A 24,487-nucleotide genomic window follows, 5' to 3' on the forward strand; every position below is an offset into this window, starting at 1 on the left:
CCTCTTTGTTTCATTTACTCCAGTGGATCCCCAACCTGGCCAATGCCAGATCTCCAGGCCCCCTCAATCTGCCTCTGCTTCAGATACAGCATCAGACATGTCACTGAGCTGCGTTCTCCCGTCTGTGTGCCAGGGGAAACTAGGTCAACCTATAAGCGGATGCGATGCGGCAATAATCTGCTCATTTGCTGCTCTTCCGAAGCAACGGCTGAGCCAGAGATCCCAAACAGAAGTAATTTTCCCGTTAATTCGTTGAATGTTTCACGTTGATAGCAATATCATAACAATATGACCGATATTAAAGCAAACTTCTCGAATATTAGTTGCTTTATTGCCAACAACACAAATATAACAATGGTTTTGCGCACAAGCAAGTTTTGCGATTTTAAAAGGGGAGAAAGGATGTGTTTGTTTTCCCTCTCTCGTTTTCATTTCCGAAATGCTTCCCAGTTAGGACAACAGAGATCTACCGAACCTCTGCCAATGTTGCTTCACAGCTAGCGGCTAGGATTTACCCAAACACCCACCACACCAGCTTTGCCTTCCTCCCTCTTGCTTGGAAATACCCAGGTGCTTTGCACCTCACAGTTGAGAGCGTAAACTCACCACAAGGAAAATCTTGAGACACGGTCTCATGTTGTGTCATTCAGTGCCATCCCTTGGCTGGGAGATTTTGCTCTGTGAACATCTTAAGAGGGTAGAAATTCAGGCCCGCTGAAAACCTAGCGCACCTACCGCTTTTAAAGTTTTTTTCCGCCGCGCTAGATGAGGTGGCCTCTTTTTGCGAAATTTAACTCTGTCATTTTATTTCAGGCGGACCGGAAGTTGGTGATTATGGGGACGGAAATGGGGCGGATCGCCCAACAAGTGCGGCAGAATGGAGTCTCCGTCGCTGTCATTCATCAGCGGAGTGGAGCTGACATCATTTCGCGTGTGTGTCACCACGGCTCTCCCCTTCACTTAAAGGGGAGAGGCTTCGCCATTTTCAAACTTCGGTCCACTGGGCCACCAGAGAGGGTTTCGGCCGGACCTACTGCCTAACACCAAGAGGGGGTGTCAGGCTGCCTGTTGGAAGCCTGGCCGAATCCGGTGACATAATTGTCGGCCTGACCTGGCAGTCAGCTGACAAAAAAAAACATGGCGGCCGCAGCAGTGGGCCCTCCCCTTTAATGGCCGCCGCGCAGCCATGTCGCACACACAGAAAACAAGGTGCACCGACAGAAAAAGCTGTCAGGGGGTACCGCGTGGCGATCAAGGATTTTTCACGCTGAATTTGGCTGGAGGTGCGGGAGATTGGCGGTGCGCACTTTGATTACGCACTTAGGACCGGTCGGCAGCGGCAGGGCGGAAGTGCGAACCACCGGAAAATCCACCAAGGTGAATTTCGCTAGCGGCGGCCATTCAACTGCAAATCGGCGGCCAGTGGACTCCACCGCTTGGCCATTGCTTTCTGCTGGCAAGAGGCCTTTCGGTAGGCTGAATTTCAGCCCCAAGGTATCAAGCCACATAGGGCGAATTTTAACGTGCGGGAAATCCATAGGTAGAACAACGGTTTTACACTCTGCCCGATATTACTCTCTCTTGATTTCAATGGCGAGCAAAATCCAGCAGGGAGTAAAACCAGTGTTGCGCCTGATTCCATCAGGTTGAAACTTCCCCCAGTCACTGGGAGTTACTCAGTAACAAAAGCCAGGTTTGGTGCATTTACACCCCGACACCATCGCAAACCAATATTCAAAGCTAATTAAAGGAGTTTAAAAAAATAGCTTGAATAAAGCAATGCTTGTTATTCGCAGTGGTCACAGCTCGTCACAGTAAGGTCCATTTAGCCATGGGCCGCAGGCAGTGTGACAACTCGCACCCTAAACATTCTTCAACACAAATGCTGCATGTTGCAACAAGTTCTGACACAAGAAGCATGTTGTAACAGTTTTATACCTGCTGTCCACAACTAACAGTGATTTATTTATTGTAACGATCCTATGGGGATGAGCTATGGGAAGGTGGAATTGTGGTTCCTCTTGCCTCTGGAGGTGAGCAAGGGGAAGCTGGGAATAAAAGGTAAACCTCAAAAGATTCTGGGCTAGAAATTGTGTAGCGGCCCGTTTGGGCTGATAACTTTTGAAGAATCACAGAAGTAACATAGAAACATAGAAAATAGGTGCAGGAGTAGGTCATTCGGCCCTTCGAGCCTTCACCACCATTCAATAAGATCATGGCTGATCATTCCCTCAGTACCCCTTTCCTGCTTTCTCTCCATACCCCTTGATCCCCTTAGCCGTAAGGGCCATATCTAACTCCTTCATGAATATATCCCATGAACTGGCATCAACAACTCTGCAGCAGGGAATTCCACAGGTTAACAACTCTGAGTGAAGAAGTTTCTCGTCATCTCAGTCCTAAATGGCCTACCCCTTATCCTAAGACTATGTCCCCTGGTTCTGGACTTCCCCAACATCGGGAACATTCTTCCCGCATCTAACCTGTCCAGTCCCGTCAGAATCTTATACGTTTATATGAGATCCCCCCTCATCCTTCTAAACTCCAGTGAATAGAGGCCCAGTTGATCCAGTCTCTCCTCATATGACAGCCCAGCCATCCCTGGAATCAGTCTGGTGAACCTTCGCTGCACTCCCTCAATAGCAAGAACGTCCTTCCTCAGATTAGGAGACCAAAACTGAACACAATATTCCAGGTGAGGCCTCACTAAGGCCCTGTATAACTGCAGTAAGACCTCCCTGCTCCTATACGCAAATCCCCTAGCTATGAAAGCCAACATACCATTTGCCTTCTTCACCGCCTGCTGTACCTGCATGCCCACTTTCAGTGACACCCAGGTCTCGTTGCACCTCCCCTCTTCTTAATCTGCTGCCATCCAGATAATATTCTGCCTTCGTGTTTTTGCCCCCAAAATGGATAACCTCACATTTATCCACATTATACTGCATCTGCCATAGCATTTGCCCACTCACCTAACCTGCCCAAGTCACCTTGCAGCCTCTTAGCGTCCTCCTCACAGCTCACACCACCACCCAGCTTAGTGTCATCCACAAACTATCGCCAGGCTAAAACAATTTGCTGCTCCCGCGCTCCAAGAGGGAAGTGGAGCGCTAAATCGAACGCTACCATTTCTCTTAGTGCGCTAAAGGGAGTGAGAGAAGCAGCAGTGGCAGAGCGATGAACAATGTTCTGTGCAGTGCTACCGACATCAGAGGCTCCTTCCCTCACTTAAAAGACCAATGCTGGTTTGAATCAATGTTACTGCTCTCTCTCTCTGTGGAGCCACGGGACCTGCGCTTCCTGCATAACAGCCCCAAGCACTCTAATAAATAAATAAATAAATAAATAAATAAAGACTTGGATTTATATAGAACCTTTCACGACCACCGATGTCTTAGAGCGTTTTACAGCCAATGGAGTACTTTTGGAGTGTAGTCACTGTTATAATGTTGTAAAGAGAGCGGAGGACTGAGTAATCGCGCAGAAATCAGCCGTCAAAATCAATGAAGGCACCAGTATCAGAAGGTGCCAGTAATAAAGTTTGCCCTACCTGACCGCCACTGCCTTTAAATATCATCAATATAGGCGGTCCCTCGTATCGAGGATGACTTGCTTCCACGCCAAAAAGGATTGAGTTCACAGGTGTTTCAATGAAGGACCTAATATTTCAGATCCCAAACTACATGTTGAAGGGTGGAAGATGCCCGTGCGTGGATTAAATTATTTTTTTTTTTAAAAACGTGTGGCGGCCGTTGCACACCAGCCACCACACGGGCTTGACAGAGCTAGGTCTTGGTCTAGTAAGCAAGGTTAACCAAGACGACTGGAGAACAGCTCTGCTGCACGGACCTAGTGCGCACACCTATTGCAGTGTGAGCTGGCCCTTGTTGCCCCTGGATCCTCGCCTCTTCTGGGCCCCGAACTCACGCCTCTCCTGGGCCCCGGACTCACGCCTCTCCTGGGCCCCGGACTCACGCCTCTCCTGGGCCCCGGACTCACGCCTCTCCTGGGCCCCGGACTCACGCCTCTCCTGGGCCCCGATCACATTGCTCCATGATCACTCGCCGCTCTTTTAAATATCATTCCCCAAACGGCCAGCTGAGGTGGCAACACCTCCTGCAGCTGCCGTTGTTGACGCCCAACGATGCTGCAGGGCGTGTGAACGAATGTCACATCCGGGGCGGTAACTGGGTGCTGCGCACCAGATGACATCATGATCTATGGGGCGCAAAACAGCGAGGTGTTAAGTGTTAGCGCCAGCGCAAAACCACCAGGGAAGTTCATAGGCGTCGCTGAATTCACTGCGCCCGGTCAGTAACCCCTTCACGCCCCATTACCGCTCCTCGCAGGCGCTAACGGAAGGCGCGAAGCAGCCGAATATCTCCCCCTCTAAATGGAAGGGGTGGAGTAAAGGACTATGGATTATTTGATGTGCTGTAGACCTGGAGAAGTTACAAGTTGATACTAAACATACTGTTCTCCGTTTAACTGTGTCTGGCATTTATCTGGAAGAAGCTGAAGACTCCAGTGTCAGGTGCTGTACGTGGATCTTCACAGTATCAGTAATGTACAAGTCAACTTTTAGTATTGGTGGACCAATGATTTCCGCAGCCATATTTACAAAAGGATATACTTGCTTTGGAGGCAGTTCAGAGAAGGTTCACTAGGTTGATTCCAGGAATGAGGGAGATGACTTATAAGGAAAGGTTGAGTAGGTTGGGCCTCTATTCATTGGAATTCAGAAGAATGAGAGGTGATCTTATCGAAATGTATAAGATTATGAAGGGGTTTGACAAGGTGGATGCAGAGAGGATGTTCCAGAGAGGATGGTGGGGGAGACTAGAACTAGGGGGCATAATCTTAGAACAAAGGGCTGCCCATTTAAAACTGAGATGAGGAGGAATTTCTTCTCTCAGAGGGTTGTAAATCTGTGGAATTTGTTGCCTCAGAGAGCTGTGGAAGCTGGGACATTGAATAAATTTAAGACAGAAATAGACAGTTTCTTGAGCGATAAGGGAATAAGGGGTTTATGGGGAGGGGGCGGGGAAGTGGAGCTGAGCCCATGATCAGATCAGCCATGATCTTATTGAATGGGGGAGCAGGATCGAGCGGCCATATGGCCTACTCCTGCTCCTTTTTCTTATGTTCTTATGTCTTGTGCATTTAGTATCAGACAGAAGTTCAAGCCCCATTTTTACTGCTTTCTGAAAGAACCACTATCTTCAAGGGAATATCTCTGGTAAACTTACTTTAGTTTGTAGAAGGAAAAAAAAAATTGCTGTGCGGTATTTTTGTCAAATTATGCTGATACAAGTACCGAGTTTCAGATGGCAGCACTATCCAGGAAAAGGTTCCAGAGGCTGGGAAAGCAACGTACAGAAATTCACCACTGGCATTCAGGCAAACTACCCAATCCTGTCATTTATTTTCTTCATTATGAAGCATTTAAAAGAACTGTCTCTATTAATTTGGTAATGTTGGTTTAGATTGGGACTCTCTGGTCCAGCACCCTCGGTGCCAGAACAGAGAATTTTCCAAACCACAGGAGGTCATGTTGAGCCTAGGCTTACGGTACCTGCAGACAGTACCCGGGCTCCTGAACGCCTCTGCCACACTCCGGCTCAGGCTGTGAAACTCCTCTCTCTGTGCAGAAATCTCCCAGCCACATTTATTAATTAACCTGCTGGTTTGGTGCTTCGAAAAAAAACCCTCCTCTCCCTCAGGCCCAGCTTCGGCACCTCAGTCAGCTGCCTGCCCTTCCCTTTCCTTACCCGATCACCTCACTGAACACCGAGAGTCGGGACACCACCCACACAAAGCGGCAGTTCCGCAGCACAGAACAACGAGAGCCAGGAAGTACGGGGAAACCGGAACTAATGCTGAACCACGGATGTTTTCGGACCAGAGTGATGCTACCGATACTATATAATTACTAATTTTCTGATTCTGCTGCTAAAAGTTGACCACATCATTTTATGTTTTTTAGTTCGGTGGAGTTGTGATTTTATTACTCTTCCACTTTGATAAATGGAGGAGTTATCACTGGTTAGCTGTGTGTTCCACTATTCAATCAACACAAAGGTAGAGTGGCAGCGATGAGGCACTCACTGTCACAGCTGAAACTGTACTGGAGCCAGTAGACGGCAAGAGAATGTGAAACTATCTCTTAGGAAGGATGTGAATACATTAAAAACTTCACAAAAAATCTGTTATATTGGTTAGACTTCGTGTAAAAGTCACACCTAAAGGTACATCCTGAAAAAATGTTAAGGCTTGTACAAATCACAGCTCCAGTTTGCAAGACATAAACATTTACATGAAGGTAGACTTGTATGGCAGATTTAATAATACATTTAACTCATTAGACTTACCAACACTTTGAGTCTAGCTGAGGGTCCCAGCTGCTTGCATCGTGCTCCTGGGCTCCTGGTAGGTACCTGCGACTACCTTCCAGTCCATTTCTAGCCCCTTGTTCCTCTTGGGAGTTCCCCAGAGTTATTTTTTTTATATTGTTCACGGGATGTAGGCACCGCTAGCAAAGCCAGCATTTATTGCCCATCCCCAATTCTCCTCAAGAAGGTGGTGGTGAGCTGTCTTCTTGAACCACTGCTTCTTTGTAGCAGTTTGGTACTGAGTGGCTCGCTGAACCATTTCAGAGGACAGTTAAGAGTCAACCACATTGTTGTGGGTCTGGAGTCACATATAGGCCAGACTGGGTAAAGACAGCAGATTTCCTTCCCTAAAGGACATTAGTGAACCAGATGGCTGTGAGTTTGTTGGGGGAAAACTCTGCTGAACATGGCTGCAACTGCCTAGCTGCTTGAGTGAATATTGGAGATTTGCGGAGGGTAAAAACTCTATAAACAGAAATGGCTGTAACGTTCCAATGTGTCCTTTGTTCGCTCTGCTCCAGACCCCAGAATACCATGGTGGATCAACTAGTATTTTAAATGATGCTGAACTAAGCATATACTTATAACTACCAGATATCAGAGAGATTCCAGTGTGCCTAAAAAGAAAAAAATTGCTCTATATACTTATAATCTCCCCCTTGCTCTGATCTCTCTCAGCAAATGCAAGTACTCGAACTCAGCAGCATTAGGCTGTACACGGTCCAGATGGATGGTGGATTTTAAATGTAAAATAATCAGACAGAGCTACCAACATGGTATCGATATATTTATATCCAGCAAAAGTGACACAAATTGTATATGCATTTAAATATATGGAGCTATGTTTATTTTTAAGAGTTCTCAAAATGGATTATATTTTTAAACCAAAATGAATTATCACTACTAATAATAAGTACGAGAATAACAATGCATTTGCAACTCTTCCAGACTGTGTTTAGCTTTAAACAGTATATAGGAAAATGTTTATAAACTAACAGGAGCATAATTAATTCTTCAAGAGCAGGGAGACCTGTATAATCTGCCCTTGCAAGCGTAGCTTGGTAAAAGTTCTATATAAAATTATATTAAAAACAGAGAAACTTTAGTGCCACTGAGCACCATAACAGCCCCAATCAATAGCACACACTCTCAAGCCATTTTACTCTGCTTATCACTGGTACATTTGCTCAGACATCAAGTCTCTTTTTCCAGTTTTTATAATAAAAGGAAGAAGACGACAATGAAGAGCTTCTGAACAAACAGCGCCATTGTTACTCAACAATACTCAGTTTTGTTACTTCTTGTGTGTCATGTGTCAAATTCAACTGCAGATACAATATTTAAATACATTTCATACTGGGGTAAAAGGGAAAGGCTTTATGATTACTACTCATTGAAACATGGTACAGTTAATTAAGTCCTTATTGCACAAGTAGCATTCATCAGTAGATTTTCAAGTGTTTGCTCGATATCCATAGTTATTATAAAGTGCTTAGGGCTGGAGAGAGAAAATAATTTGGTATTATTCAATATAAGTCCTAAAGAGTAAATGCATTCAAATCTGAATGTTCATTGATTTACTGACCTGATGAAGCAGAATGTGCCTGACCCCCATGAATATTCAACAGAACTTACAGTTACAGGGGGGGCGGCGGTCAGATCCAAGCAAGAGTATGAGGGGAATTAGAATAGGTGGTTGAAGGCACTAGAGCTATATTTTAAGCAGGTGGGGAACGATGGAAGCAGATGCAGGGAGTTCCAGAGTTTGAGTTTTCCAGTACACAGCTGAAGCCACTGACACTGGTGGCAGCTTAAACGGAGTGGGATATAGCACAATGGAGCAAGGTTAGAAGAGCGAAAGTTCAAAGGCAGACAGCCATAAACAGCGGAAGAAAGAGTGGAAGACAGAAACAGACACCTGGTGGTGAATTTCTGCAGGGAGTTCTCCCACTTGTCTTCCGTTATTTTAGAGGAAGAGCCACAGAAACCCCGGGGAAATGGTATAAGCAGTCTTTACACCGTCTCTCTGCGGTTTCTGTCGCTCCTCCACTGAAACCACGCCGGCTGAGCAGGCAAACTCCCTTCGGACATTCACCCGCCCAAGTCACAAGCATAAAGAATAGAATGCGATGGAAAGTGACACGGAGGGACAGAAAACAAGAGAGGCAGACAGACAGTTTGAGAGCAACGAAGACAATGATGGGGAAGACACACAATGACAGAAGAGCAAAGAGGCAAACACCAAGACACAAGGGAGAGGATGAAAAATGAGAGAATAACTGCTTTCCTCCATTACTAAATCCCCAGTAACTAAATCACATTCTCTGCAACTATACGTTTCAAAGCTCCGTATTTCCATGATGTCATTCACAGACAGTTAGTTATATCGGAAAATCGGGCACAGTTTTCATTAAGTGGAATTTCATCCGAGAAATATATTGAAAAAGAAACTAAAATCATAGTATCATGCAGCACAGGAGGAGGCCATTCGGCTCATCGCACTTGTGCCAGCTCTTTGAAAGAGCTATCCAATTAAACCAATTCCCCTGCTCTTTCCCCATAGTCCTGCAAAATGTTCCTTTTCAAGTATATGTCCAATTCCCTTTTGAAAGTTACTATTGAATCTGCTTTCAGCACCCTTTCAGGCAGTGCATTCCAGGTGATTACAACTTGCTGCGTAAAAAATATTCTCCTCATCTTCACCCTGGCTTTTTTTTCCAATTACTTTAAATCTGTGTCCTCTGGTAACTGATCCACCTGCCAGCAGAAACAGTTTCTCCCTATCTATTCTATCAAAACCCTTCATAATTTTGAAATCTCTATTAAATCTCCCCTTAAATCTCTTTGCTTCAACAACAATGTACTTTTATAGCACCTTTAACATAGTAAAACATCCTGTAGTGCTTTACAAGAGTGTTATCAAACAAAATTTGACACAAGCCACATAAAGAGATAATAGGTCAGATTAAGTTAGGTTTCAAGGAGTGTCTTAAAGGAGAAAAGAGAGGTATTGATGTGGCAGTGTTTAGGAAGGGAGTTCCAGAGCATAGAGTCTAGGCAGCTGAAGGCACAGCCACCAATTATGGACCAATGAAAATTGGGAATGCGCAAGAGGCCAGAATTAGAGGAGCACAGAGATCACGGAGGGTTGTAGGGCTGGAGGTTACAGAGACGGGAAGGGTCAAGTGTTTGGAGGGATTTGACAATAAGGATGAGAATGTTAAAATCAAGGCGTTGCTTAACCAGGAGCCCATAGAAGACAGCGAGCACAGGATTGATGGTTGAATTGGACTTGTTGCGAGTTAGGTTACAGTCAGCAGAGTTTTGGATCATCTCAGGTTTACAGAGGGTGGAAGATAGGAGGCCGGCCAGGAGTGCGTTGGACTAGTCAAATCTAGAGGTAACAAAGGCCTGGATTGTGTTCAGCAGCAGATGAGCTGAGGCAGGGACTGTGTTCAGCAATGTTAGGGAGGTGGAAATAGGCAGTCTTGGTGATGGTGTGGATATGTGGTTAGGGGCTCATCTCGGGGTCAAATATGTCACCAAGATTGCAAACAGTCTTGTTCAGCCTCAGACAGTTGCTGGGAAGAGGGATGGAGCCAGTAGCTAGGGAATGGAGTTTGTGACTGGGACCGAAGACAATGACTTCGGTCTTCCCAATATTTAGTTGGAGGAAATTTCAGCTCATTCAGTACTGGATGTCAGACAAGCACTTAGTCAACCTAGAGAGACAATGGAGGGGCTGAGAGAGGTGGTGGTGAGATAGAGCTGTGTCTCGTCAGCATACATGTGGAAACTGACGCTGTGTTTTCAGATGATGGCACCGAGGGGCAGCATGTAGATGAGAAAAATGAGGGGGCGAAGGATAAATCATTGGGGGACACCAGTGGTAACGGTGCAGAAGAATAATCCCAGCTTCTCTTGTCTCTCCACATAACTTAAGTTTCATTCCTGGTGCCATTTTGATAAATCTCCTCTGCACCCTTTCTAAGGCTTTGACATTCTTTCTAAAAAGTGTGGTCTGGACACAATACTCTAACTGAAGACATAGACAGCTGGTGGAATGAGGACATACACAGGCTGGTGGAATAGGCAGGCATGAAATTTAACGCAGAAAAGTGCAAAGTGATGCATTTTGGTAGGAAGAACGAGGAGAGGCAATATAAACTAAAGGGTACAATTCTAAAAGGGGTTCATGAACAGAGAGACCTGGGGGTATATGTGCACAAATTGTTGATGATGGCAGGGCAGGATGAGAATGCGGTTAAAAAAGCATATTGGATCCTGGGCTTCATAAATGGAGGTATAGAAAACAAAAGCAAGGAAGTATTGATGAACCTTTATAAAACACTGATTTCGCCTTAACTGGAATGATCGGCCCTGAAATTCCGATGTCCGGGGTCCGTACGAAGCTTCTACGGATGCGGGAAGGCATCGGAAAAGTCGGTTTTCGGTGCACAATGCGCATGCACTGAAAACCGGCTTTTCCGATCTGTCAAGTTTCTGGCTTGACAGATCCTCCATATCTCGGGAGCAAGGACACTTGCAGGGCAAGATTTCTGATATTTACAAATATCTTACCCTGCAAATGTCCTTTAAAATTTTGCGCCTGACAAAGCAGGCATATAGCCTATTTTTACAGGTGCAAGTGTTTAAAAATATACAAAATCATTTTAAAATAAAGTTATAAGAACACATTTTATTGTTAAAAACCCTCCCCACTACGGTAAGTTTATTTTAAGGCTTAATTAAAAAAGCTTTTTAAAAAGTCGGGAAAATATATATTTTTTTATAACAACTTTAATTTAAATGAATGTTAAATATGTAGTTCATTTTCTATTTTTTTATGGTGTTTTGGGTGTTCGTGGGGATTTTTTCATTCATAGTAATAGGAGTTTCGGACTTACAGAACTATTACCATGAATGAGAATCTATATTACACCTGATTGGCTGCTGTCTCCAGCTCCTGGCCTGCGCACGTCCCCACGTGCACGAGCTGCGACACGCAGTCACGAGAGGCCTCACGCTCGGAAATTCCAATGGGCGCAGCAGCAACAGGTAAGTGCGCATCTTTTTTCTCTTTTCCGGTCGTTTGCCCGCGGGAAGAGCTCAACCGGAATTTAAGGGCCGGTATGTACAATTCTGGGCACCGCATTTTAGGAAGAATGTGAAGGCCTTAGAGAGGGTGCAGAAGAAAGGTTGCGGGGATGAGGGACTTCAGTTACATGGATAGACTGGAGAAGCTGGGGTTGTTCGCCTTAGAGCAGAGAAGATTTGATAAAGGTGTTCAAAATCATGAGGGATGTAGACAGAGTAGATAGAGAGAAACTGTTCCCATTGGTGGCAGGATCGAGAATCAGAGGACAAAGCTTTAAGGCGATTGGCAGAAGAACCAAAGATTATGAACTGTTTAAGCAATTGAGGAATACAGTGCTGTTTATGCACAATCACTGGGAGGTAAAATAAAAATAAATTCATTTTTGTTTTCAGCAAGACCATTTTTATATATTATTCTTCTCATTGTCTGGCACAATACATATTCATCATCAAGATATTGAAATATTGTAGAAAATGTTTTATGCGAAATGTTTCAATCCGCAACCAAAAATTGTTTAATCATCAAAAGGAGCAGTAGCTGTACAGTAAGAATATTCAATAGGAAAAAGAGTTTTACATTTACATTACATGAGGAAAAACTTTTTTACGCAGCAAGTGGTTAGGATCTGGAATGCACTGCCCGAGAGGGTGGTGGAGGCTGATTCAGTCATGATTTTCAAAAGGGATTTGGTCTGAAGGAAAAATAATTTCAGGGCTACGGGGAAGGGGTGGGGGAGTGGGACTAGCTGAAGTGCTCTTGCAGAGAGCTGGCATGGGCTCGACGGGCCGAATAACCTCCTTGTGTGCTGTAACCATTCCGAGGCTTAGCCACTGATTTATAAAGGTTTACCATAACTGCTGTGCTTTTGTACTCAATGCCTCTATTTATAAAGCTCAGGACCCCATGTGCTTCTTTAACAGCCTTATCAACTTGTCCTGCCACCTTCAAAGATTTGTGTATGTGAACAACACGGCGTTGCTGCATCCCCTTTAAAATTGTACCATTTAAAGAGTAAATGTTCTGCTTTCACATCCCAGTGCAAATCACTGCATACCATGGGTGCATATCGGAATATGTGATGGACAGCGTTTCCATTATACATTCTGCCTGATCTTTCATCCATTTAAATTAACAGGTAAAAAATTGAAGTGAGCTGCTTAATGGATGTGCAATGCTCTGAATTCAATCAGTGGCAGGAGCTTCGGCAACGTGCACTTCAAATTTTCTGCACCCAGAGCGCAAAAATTGGAAAATGACCCACTAAAAAGTGATAGAGGTAGATGGATGGACAAATACAGAAATCACCTAGAGCAGAAAGCGACCCAAGGCTCCAAAGAGGACCAGAGTACGTCACACAGAGAGAGGGGGAATGAAATGGTGAAAAAGCAGACAGGCAGTCAGAGAGCATCAATAATGAAGCTACTTCTAGGTAGCACAAGAGAGAATTAAAACACAAAGAAAATGGGAGAGAGAGTTTGAGAGAGAGGAAGCAGAGGAGGAGAGTGTGACAAGGGTCAGAGGAAAGTCATGTGGAGGGAAGAGACAGATTGAGGTGAAAAGAGAAAGAGGGGCAGAGATGCTTACACAGGTTGAGTGGCAGTGTGTGAGGCAAAATAATTGAGTACAAAGTGTATGATCAATGCCAATGTAGAAAGAGAGTGAGGAAGATGGTAGGAAAGGTGGCAGAGTCAGGGCAGACAGAGCTAAAGACAGTTAAATAAATTGGCATACACAGATAAACTACTGTTATTAACACAAGGAGATATGAAATAAGATTTGGAGTAGGCCATTTGGCCCTTCGAGCCTGTTCCACCATTCAACAAGATCACAGTTGATCTACCTCAACTCCACCTTCCCACACTATTCCCATATCCCTTAATTCCCCAAAATCTATCGATCTCTGCCTTGAATATACTCAACGACTGAACATCCATAGCCCTCTGGGGTAGAGAATTATAAAGATTCACCACTCTTTAAGTGAAGACATTTCTCCTCATCTCAGTCCTAAATGGCTGATCCTTATTCTGAGACTGTGACCCCGTGTTCGAGATTCCCCAGCCAGGGAAATATTTTCTCAGCATTAACTCTGTCAAGCCCCTCAAGAATTTTACATATTTCAATGAGATCACCTCTCATTCTTCTAAATTCTAGGGAATATAGGCCTGGTCTACTCGATATCTCCTCATTGGTTCCTGGGATGAGGGGAATGCCCAATCTAGTGAACCTTCTTGCACTTCCTCCAAGGCAAGTATGTCTTTCCTTAGGCACTGAGACAGTACCGGCACCATCAGTGCAAATCTATGGGCACAGAACAATCAATTATACTGTCTGCTTCCACTACCACATGAGTAGTCAAACACACGCCAAGTGTAGCTTGACAGACTTCCTCGTCTGCATGTGTATTCTTCTTAAATGAAAAATATCTTACCGCTCCACCTTTTCAAATGAATAGAAAATATCTCTAATTTAATTGATTTTTGTTTTTAAATGGAAATACAACGTGGGCTTTGCACCAGTCACAGCTACACCACAAAATCCACATGAGCGAGCTCTTGGAGAAAACTTCATGTGCATCACTACTGACCAGATTGAACTGGCAGCATTATGCTCCACTTTTAGTGCTGGCGTACACACAGAAAAAAAATCTTCACATAGCAAGGACACTAAAAATACATGCTTAAAGACAGCATAAGACATCACAGTAATCCTGCAACCCATGCCAAGGCTAAGACATGTGAGCACAGCCTCTCCAGGCACCCTCAGAGTATCCCCAATTCTGCAACTCCATGTCTGTATTTAACTACACATTTTGGAAGCAAAGATGCAATATTATTGGTTGCCAAACAGAAAAAAAAACTAGGCACAGGTAGAGAAGGGCAAAACTGCGCACACACACACACACACACAAGCACTGGGTCAGTCAGCAAGCAGTGGAGTTAAGTTCATGGTTAGAATTTCAAACCCCCCTCCTCCTCCCCAAGTGAGCTGGTCAGCCGAGCTCTGCTGTGATTCCAAGGTTTGCCGCCATGGGAATGTCCACAGACTCATGCCTCTGACCATCGTTTCTATGTTATTAGCACATTTCTCCCCCATTTCCACATGTTTGCCAGTTTCTTTCTGCTTTCGCCTGCTGATACAGTGAGCCTCAACCTTTCTCCCTTGTCCATCAGCCAGGGCAGGGCAGCCAAACGATCGACTTGAAGCGTTCCAAGCTGGTGGGACAGCCTCATAAATAGAAACTTGAATGGAAATCAGCGCCCCCACCCACCCAGAAGTAAAAGTTAACAAAAGCAGCTTGTGTGGAAAGGCGCGCCTTTCCTTTCCATTCAAGCAACACAAAATCAAATCCCCATTTTAAATCCCTCTCATACAAACCCTGGCTGGATATGATGTCTGTTGTTGCAGGCAGACCTCCCTCGCATGTGCTGCTGACCCAGGCTCTGTCTGTCTGGGTGGGTACTGTTGCAAGCTGCCCCTTGTCTCTGTCTGTGTGTTGTTGCCGGGGAGTCAGGCTGTGGCTGCTCCAGGTGTCACGGTGTGCGCTGCTGGATAAAGCTCTCGGTGCCGGAGCCGGCGATTGGAGAGGCCAGCGCCTGAGAAGCAACAACTCGCCGCTGCGTCTCGCCGGCGACCTTTTCCAGCAGTGCCTGTCAGCGTGTTGTGGTGCTGGAACCGCCCCCAGCCCCGGGCACAGCTCCGTCTCCAGCCCCTCTCACCCCACCCCCAGCGTCACACAGCTACACCGGACAGTAACATCATTCAGTAACCACACAAACCTGCTCACTGCACACAAGAGGCTTTATACATCGCAGGAGTTTATATATATTATATGTATCAAATCTTTATATAAACATATATCTCAAGAGTTTATATTCTATATATCTCGAGTTTATATATTCTATATATCTCAAGTCTATATATTCTTTATATTTCGAGTTTATATATTGTAACTTAATAGTTTATATATATTATATCAAGTCTATATATCATATATATCAAGAGTTTATATATTAGATATACCAAATCGTTATATAAATATATATCTCAAGCATTTATATATCTATATAACTCAAAAGTCTATATATTATATATATATCTTAATAGTTTATATGTATTACATATTTCAAGTCTATATATTATATATAATCGAGTTTAATATATATTAGATACACCAAATCTTTATATAAATGTACATCTCAAGCATTTATATATCTATAACTCAAGATTCTATATATATTATATATATCAATAGTTTATTTACATTATATATTTCAAGTCTATGTATATTATATATATATATCAAGCATTTATATATATATATAAATCAAGAGTCTTTATCCGTTTTCTCTGTTTAATGGCTTTACTTTGCCATCATTTTATTTCATAAGCTCGACAAACTGAATGAGATAAATGATATTTGTCTTTTCCAACCTTTTTTTTTTCAAAACCTTGCGTCAGAGAGTTTCAAATCAGGGCCTCATTTCCAGGAACAGCTTTGAAAATTCTCTATTCGAGCTTTCTGACTGGGGTGTTACAGATGATGAACATCTGGTACAGTGTGAACTTTAACAGTGCATTTTTTTAATTAAAAAATATAAATAATCCAGGTGGCTGATTTTATCCAGGAGGCAATCTTAATATCAGTACTGTGCTGAGTGAAAAGCAAGATTAAACATTCACTTTGCTACAGATCTACATCTGTTAAAGCAGAAATTTACCCCAGTAACTCACACAGCAGAGCTTTCCTGGGTCTGCTGTGTCAGCTGTGGCTCAGTTGGTAGTACATAGTCAGAAGGTGGTGGGTTCAAATCCCACTCCAGAGACTTGAGCACATAACAAAATCTAGGCTGGCACTCCAGTGCAATGCTGAGGGAGAGCTGCACTATCAGAGCTGCTGTTTTTTGGATGAGACGTTAAACTGAGGTCCTGTCTGCTCTCTCAAGTGGACATAAAAGATCCCATGGCACTATTTCGAAGAAGAGCAGGGGAGTTATCCCCGGTGTCCTGGCCAATATTTATCCCTCAATCAACATAACAAAAACAGATTATCTGGTCATTGTCACATTGCTGTTTGTGGAAGCTTGCTTGTCCGTAAATTAGCTGCCGTGTTTCTTTCATTACAACAGTGACTACACTCCAAAAGTACTTAATTGGCTGTAAAGTGCCCTGAGATGTCCGGTGGTCATGAAAGGCGCTGTATAAATCTAAGTCTTTCTTTCTTTCTTGGTTTGCTGGTTTCTGAACTTGAAGTGAAAACACTGAGTGATGGCTGCATCATTCGGATGAGTGGGTTATGCAGGCGAGACTCACTCACTGCTTTAGTTATTCAGTAAACTACCAGTCCCATCATGTACTGTATCACACAGTCACTGATCTTTATAAAGTCTACTTGTGATAATCCAGTCATTTTATTTTAAATGACCCAATAATTTAAATAACACAGCAAAGTGGGAACTTAGTACTAACATTTGAATTATTGTTTAATTTGAGTGGAATGAAGCTCTTTGTAACTTATTTTTATTTAAAAAAAAATGAATATTGTGTTTATTTGTGGGGACTTATTTTCACAGTAGGCCCCTGTGGGCTTTGTGAGCGAGATTTGCTGTCGTAATGCGGTAATGGTATTGAGTTCAATGTTGATTGGAGTTGGCTGCTGTGTACCTTGCAGAGGAATGGAAATAGTGAAGAAAGTCTCCCGCGTTGTACTTTTTCAATGTAATTATAACTTTAATTCATTGAGACAGTCAGAAGAATCTTAACTTCAGAGGATGAATTTTCCAGTTTGAGTGCGGGAAGGCCCTTGATAGTAAATAGAAGAGATTTCTATGTCATTCCAACTGGCGATGAAGATTCATACTCAGATCATCTTGTTTTATGATGGGAAGTTTGGAGTGTTATAGTGCCTCTGTCTAGTTGCCAAGTTGGAATATGTTCTATAAATGTTGAATTACACAATGACTGAATTTGGTAATGCTACACACTTTTTTTTCTGTGCTCAGTATCTACCAACCTGTAAATCATTCTTTGCACTTCGGAAATATACATTTTTGAGCTTTTTGAAAAAAAATATCTTTGAATCTTCACCATTTTGAAATAGAATGTTTGAATCTTGCTGCAGACCAGAAGACACAAGTACGTTACCTTGTATTATCTTGATTGTGTTTACATGGAACTTATTCACTGGCTTTGTATGTGTACATTATTATTTGGAGACAGTCGATTTGTTCTTGAATTTGTAAAAAAATATATATATACCTTGCCTGTAATTCTTGCTGCTGAAGAGCTTATCTGTGCATGGAAAAAAAATTAGCTCCAGGTCTTCTGGAGTCTAGTCAATTTTGTTTCGGAAGTCTGTGAGAGGATTGTTAATTTGGAGATTAAAAGACTGAGGTAATATCCAGCATGGAAGTTTTGTTCTACTGCCTTTCATTATGAACTTTGCCACTTCCCTGGTGTTTATGTTTTGAGGAGACCTGAGTTCTTCATCGCAAGCAATATTAAATGGTTTTGATTGACTGGTGATGGGTGTTGCTATGGTGCTAGGAATGCGAAGAGTGCTACAGTGCTTTGTTGATAATTGGCATGAAGGAGGACAGTTGAAATTATGCCATCATTGTGTACGGACGTAGATGTGTCACATGCTCTATCGCACGATTTCAGGAGTGCAAATTGTGCTGAGATTAGCAAATAAACCATCAAAATTCAACCCACATGTGTGGTGGAAACATCGGATACACAATAGTGACCAGTGGTTTGCATAAACTTAACCTCTGAGTGGTACCCCACACATAACTCAGAGATACCACCAGTAAACTGCCAGTAAGCAGCATGTATTCTAATTTATAACTTGTTCCTCTCCCATCATGTTGCTCAGGGACAAAAAGTAATTGGGTCTCTCTTACTTTAACTATTTCTCTGCTTCTTGTCCATTCTCTATCTCTTTCTTTTTTTGCATTTGTTCCTGAGATGTGGGTGACACTGGAATGGCCAGCATTTATTGCCCATCACTAATTGCCCTTGAGAAGGTGGTGGTGAGCCGCTGCCTTGAACCGCTGCTGTCTGTGTGACGAAGGTACTCCCACAGTGCTGTTAGGAAGGGAGTTCCAGGATTTTGACCCAGCGACGATGAAGGAATGCCGATTTATTTAAGTTGGGATGGTGTGTGACTTGGAGGGGAACTTGCAGGTAATGATGTTCCCATGTGCCTCCTGTTCTTGTCCTTCTAGGTGGTAGAGGTTGTGGGTTTTTCTGTTGCCCCCTGTCTTTCTTTGGGTTCCATTCTTTTTCTCTCTGTATGGCTGTCAGATATTTTTCTTATTGTGGTGTCACCTTTCTGTTTGTGTCTCATTTTTTTTCGATCATAGTTTTGGTCAGTCTCTTCTTTCCCCAGCCTCCTCTCTTCTGTATGTCTCCCAATGTTTCTTTTGTCTCTCACACATACTCTTGTGCTGCTCTCTTCAATTTCAATGCCTTATCTTTATTAAAGCCCCTGATTCAGGCCAAGGTGGGTTGGAGATAAATCAAGTGGGCACAGACTGTTTGATGGCTTGTGCAATGCTTGCAAGTGAGAGAGAAACTGGGGTGTTGGGCTGGTGACTGAGGCTGGGGTGAGCATGTGAGACAGAGTGGGCCAAGGCATTGAGGGTTGGGGGATTGGGAAGGAGTGGGTTTCTCATGGCCCAGATCAGGGCTTGAGAATGGTTTGATTTCTATTTAATTGCTTACCTTTTAATAAAAGGCAACATTTACAAAGAGAATTAATGATTTTGCATTGATTGGTTTTTAGTCAAAGAAGTAGTCAGCATGCTTTGCCATCTACAGACATTTCCCATTTCCAATGGCCATCGGTACTTGACATTAACATCTTGACCTATTTTGCTTTAAGGACAGCTGGTTAAGCTACAGAAAGACCATGTTTTCCTGAATGCAACCTCTATTAAATCTCCTCTTAACCATCACTATTGCAGTGAAAAGAGCTCCGGTATCTCAAGCCTCTCGTCATAACTACAGTTTACTATCCAAGATATTATCCTAGTAAATCTCTATGGTTTTAACGCTTTACAGAGATGCCCAAAACAGAACACAGTACTCTAACTGTGGCCTAACCAATGTGTTGTACAAATTAATCATTACTATTTTTTTTTTATAAAACCTAAAATGGCGTTAGCCTTTCTCATGGGTTTATCGAGCTGCTCTCATATTTCCAGGCAATTATGTGTTTCAACTGCTAGGTCTTTCTGCTGAACTGCACCCTTCAGCATCTTTCTATTGAGTATATACTCCGTTCCTTGTTTTTCCTCTCAGAATGTATCACCTCACGCTTATCCACAGTGAGCCTCGGTCTTGGCCTGGAGTGCCCCAGAAGACTGCACAGAGCAACAAGCAAATTGTCCCCCTTTTAGAGGGACCTGATTGCCACATTGCCACAGACCTTTGAGCTGGTCAGGTTGGCTTCTTCCTCCACTGGGTTGCGAGCACCGCCTCTTCTCAACCGGTCCCCCTCCCTGCCACTGGATTCCCAAAATGCGCCCATACAGCCTCGGGTGGCTGCACAAATGAATGCATTTGGGTGTCCCCGCCCTGACCCGAGATACTGCTGTAGAATCAGGAGTGAGGTTAGCAATGCAGTAGGGATCCCACCTTGCCACACTTTATAGCAACAGAATGAAAACAAGGAATCTCGGCCAAATGTTTCCCACAATAATACCTAGGAGATTTCTGGGCTGTACCACTCCCATGTCCCATCTTCCTCCATTATTTGCACAATGAACTCTATTGTACATTATTTCATCTTTTTGCAAAAACTTTTCTGCACTCCCAAAATGTTGCTCCATCTTCTTATAGCCCCTTCTCCCAAACCGTGTGCTTTTGCTCAGCTGACTAGGCGAGCAAATGACTGCTTAAACATTTTTCCAGCAATCACACTGCTGAGTAGGCCACTGGAGGCCACACAAGTCCTCAGATAACTTTCTCTCCCTCCCTCCGTAGTTGCAGAGTCCTTTGAACCTCTGCATGAAGCCTCTGAGCTTTCCTTTAATGGCAAAGCTAAGGCACTGGGATTCATTCCGTTCCATATTCAATCCCTCTGTGAGTTTTTTCTATATATATTCTGGGATGTGGGCATCACTGGCAAGGCCAGCATTTATTGCCTATCCTTAATTCCCCTCGAGAAGGTGGTGATGAGCCACCTTCTTGAACTGCTGTACTCCGTGTGGTGAAGGTACTCCCTAGACCATGTGGCATATTAGACAATATTGTGCCATTCATCAAATAAAACCCTTCAAAGTCACCAGACAAGTAAAGAGTAAGTTTGTAACAGGAACCGGAATGAATGACAATTCCAAATACAAACTACAAACATCCATTGAATTTAAGGCAGTTATGCACATTTGTTAAACAAGTTAGAATAGGTCAATCCAAACATGTAATGCCCTAGAAGAACGAGAAGCAGACAGGGAGATTACCAAGATGTTATGGATATTACAGACATATTCCTTCATAGTCCCAACTTAATTATCTCACATATATGAATGTCACAAACATGCATCAAATGCAGGAATACTTGGTCTGTATAATAATTGTTTATCTTAATTTTAAATGTCAGTAGTGAAACATCCCAAGGTGCTTCACAGGAGTATTATGAGACAAAAAATTTGACATCGAGCTACATAAGGAGAAATTAGTGCAGGTAACAAAAGCTTGGTCAAAGAGGTATGTTTTAAGGAGCGTCTTGATGGAGGCTGTTATGTATGCATGCTTGTATTGTTATATGATGTCTGTAACGCTTAATGTACCTTTACACTGTACACACCTTACCTGTACACCAGAGGGTGCTGCTGCGGGAGACCTAAGGGTTACCTGCACACTGCAGGTAACCCTGTATAAAAGGGAGCTCACCTCTCGATATCCTCACTCGAGGAGCTGCAAATAAAGGACTAATGTCTACACAGTTTGAGTACCATACCCATGCCTCGTGGAGTCATTAACAAGGTGCCTACATACATATTACAGGCGGAGTGGTTTAGGCAGGAAGTTCCAGAGCTTAGGGCCTAGGTAACAGAAGGCATGGCCACCAATGGTTGAGCGACTTTAATCAGGGATGTTCAAGAGGGCAGAATTAGAGGAGCGCAGACATCTCAGGGGAGGGGGGGGTTGTGGGGCTGGGGGTTGTGGGGCTGGAGGAGTTTACAGAGATAGGGAGGGGTGAGGCCATGGAGGGATTTGAAAACAAGGATGAGAATTTTGAAATCGAGGCACTGCTTAACTGGGAGCCAGTGTAGGTCAGCGAGCACAGGGGTGATGGTGAACGGAACCTTTTGCGAGTTAGGACAAGGGCAGCCGAGTTTTGGATGACCTTAAGATTACGTAGGGTTGAATGTGGGAGGCCAGCCAGGAGTACGTTGGAATAGTCAAGTCTAGAGGTAACAAAGGCACAGATGAGGGCTTCAGCAGCGGATGAGCTGAGGCAAGGGCGGAGGCGGGTGATGTTACAGAGGTGGAAATAGGCGGTCTTACTTATGCTGCGGATATGTGGTAGAAAGCTCATTTCAGGGTCAAACATGCAAACCCGCCACTGTGATAGCCATACACTGAACTCAATGACACTTTCACATTCTGAAAAGATAAGCTGAATATTAACTTTAGCACAGACCAGATTTAGGGTAAAGAGGCAAAGTGATGGTAAAGGGAGCAGTTTGAGTAAGATGAGGTAGACCGGGAAGCTCCGGAGCTATCAACAAGGCAACTCAAACCAGTGTCAGATGTAACTCAATATTAAAGAAAGAAATGTGTACCACAAGTGATCCAAGTCATAGGTAGAATGCGGCTCATAGCTTCAAGTCAAGGAGCTCCACGGATGGCTCAGCAAGTTATTTAATGACAGTATTTGCTATTTCACCAAGCAGGTTCGGCCTTAGTCTCGGCTAAATTAACTGATCTCATTTGGGGCACTGGCAGGAAATCTACAATTGAATAGAGTGCCAGGGACAGAGAGGGCAAATTACTGCTTGATCATTAGCAGTGATCCCTGATGGATGTATTGGTGTTTGGACAATGGGTAAGAACAGGATCAGTTTGGCTGTGATTTACTGTTGAAATTTATTGATATTTTTGCACTTGTTAAGTATATGAATTTATATTTCCTTCTCTGCTAATACTTCCTGAAATTCTCTGGTAGTTTCCAGATCAGACTATGGGTGAGAATGTTTATGTAATGACAGGAGTAGGACAATGATTGTTATCAAGATCAAACTTGTGGGGGCCGCAAATATAAGATAGTCACTGATAAATCCAATGAGGAATTCAGGAGAAATGTCTTTACTCAGAGTGGTTAGGATGTGAACCTCGCTGCCACATGGAGTGGTTGAGGCGAATACCATAGATACATTTAATGGGTAGTTAGAAAAGTACATGAGGGAGAAAGGAATAGAAGGATATGCTGATAGGGTTAGATGAAATAAGATGGGAAGAGGCTCCTGTGAGCATAAAGACCTTTTGGACTAAATGGTATGTTTCTGTGCTGTAAATTCTATGTCATCAGCATCAAAGGCAGTCCCTCGAATCGAGGATGACCTGCTTCCACGCCAAAAAGGGATGAGTACACAGGTGTTTCAATAAGGACCTAATATTCCAGATCCCGAACTACATGTTGAAGAGAAGAAGATGCCTGTGTGTGGATTTTTTTAACGTGGGGTGGCCGTTGCACACCAGCCACCACACGGGCTTGACAGAGCTAGGTCTTGGTGCAGTGGCAAGGATTAACCAGGACGACTGGAGACCAGCTCTGCTGCACGGACCTAGTGCGCACATATATCGCAGTGTGGGCTGGCCCGTGCTGCCCCTGGGCCCTCACCTCTTCTGAGCTCTGGATTCACGCCTCTCCTGGGCCCCGATCATGTCCCTCTAAGAACTCTTGCCTCTCCTTCGCCCCGACCTCCTGTTCCTGCTGTACCTGCCCACACTGTAATCAGCGACCTGGATTTGGGTGACGTCAAATCGAGTCACTCTCTTCGAAGCTGTCGCCCTCCTGTAGCAGCACACACTGCTCCCTGCAGCGGCACGCCACCGCACATTGTTCCCTCTAATGGCCCCGGCCTGCAAGATCATCAGCAGACTGGAGCCATTAGAGGGAGTAACGTGTGGCAACCCAGCCCAGAAATTGGCACAGTCCCAGCCTGCAAGAAATTCTATGTAATCACTGAGCAACTAACTGTACAAAAACTCTTTCCAAGAGTTCTGTAGAACAGAAAGATCATAAGTAAGATGTAGAAAACATAAGTGTCCCTCCCACAATATCATCATTCACCACGAGGCCTCTCACAGTCTTTCAAGTGATACAAGATGAAAGAAGGAGTGACAGAGAGATCAGTAGATACCACAGCCACACTGACTGCAACTGCCATAATGTTACCAACCATATCTACTGTCATGTATTCAACTATCATTGTAACCCATGTGTGATGTATGTAGCACACACCACTGACCCCACACGGTCTGGTGTTAATCTAACTGCTGTGACCTTCGTCCTTTATTGAACAGCTCCAGAGTGACTCTCAGGTGTGGTGCTCAGCCTTTTATACTGCCTCTTGCAGGTACTTTCAGGTCTCCCACCACAGCGCCCTCTGTGGTGTACCATTGTGCTTATTATACATTTAAGGTACCAGGATGATACACCCATCAATACATAACATCTCACTTCCCCCCCAGAACACAGGACGATACACACATCAATACATAACATCTCACTTCCCCCCGCAGAACACAGGACGATACACACATCGATACATAACATCTCACTTCCCCCCGCAGTCCCGAAGCCGTTGTCGGGGATCTCGACCTTGTATGCATAGACAATGCGTTTGTATGGTACATGTTATCTGGTACAGCTGTTGCGTCAACGGGTTGCGGGTACACTGAGCAGTTACATTAAATAGTTATTAACTGGTAATGGATCCCTGATTTCCTTATTAGCTCTTATCATTAATTGTACTTCATATCC

The 24,487-nt window shown here is 43.9% G+C and overlaps 1 protein-coding gene across 1 annotated transcript in view; it reads right to left on the reverse strand.

Moving 5' to 3' along the window:
• Positions 1–15,135, reverse strand: part of slc38a3b (solute carrier family 38 member 3b) — a 154,677-nt gene extending 139,542 nt beyond the window's left edge. Inside the window, exon 1 of the mRNA XM_070895528.1 lies at positions 14,866–15,135. The gene's annotated coding sequence lies outside the window, so the exon portion shown is untranslated. The remainder of the gene's footprint in view (positions 1–14,865) is intronic.
• Positions 15,136–24,487: the final 9,352 nt, after the last annotated feature.

This window comes from Pristiophorus japonicus, chromosome 12 (genome assembly GCF_044704955.1).
Source record: "Pristiophorus japonicus isolate sPriJap1 chromosome 12, sPriJap1.hap1, whole genome shotgun sequence".
NCBI lineage: Eukaryota > Metazoa > Chordata > Chondrichthyes > Pristiophoridae > Pristiophorus > Pristiophorus japonicus.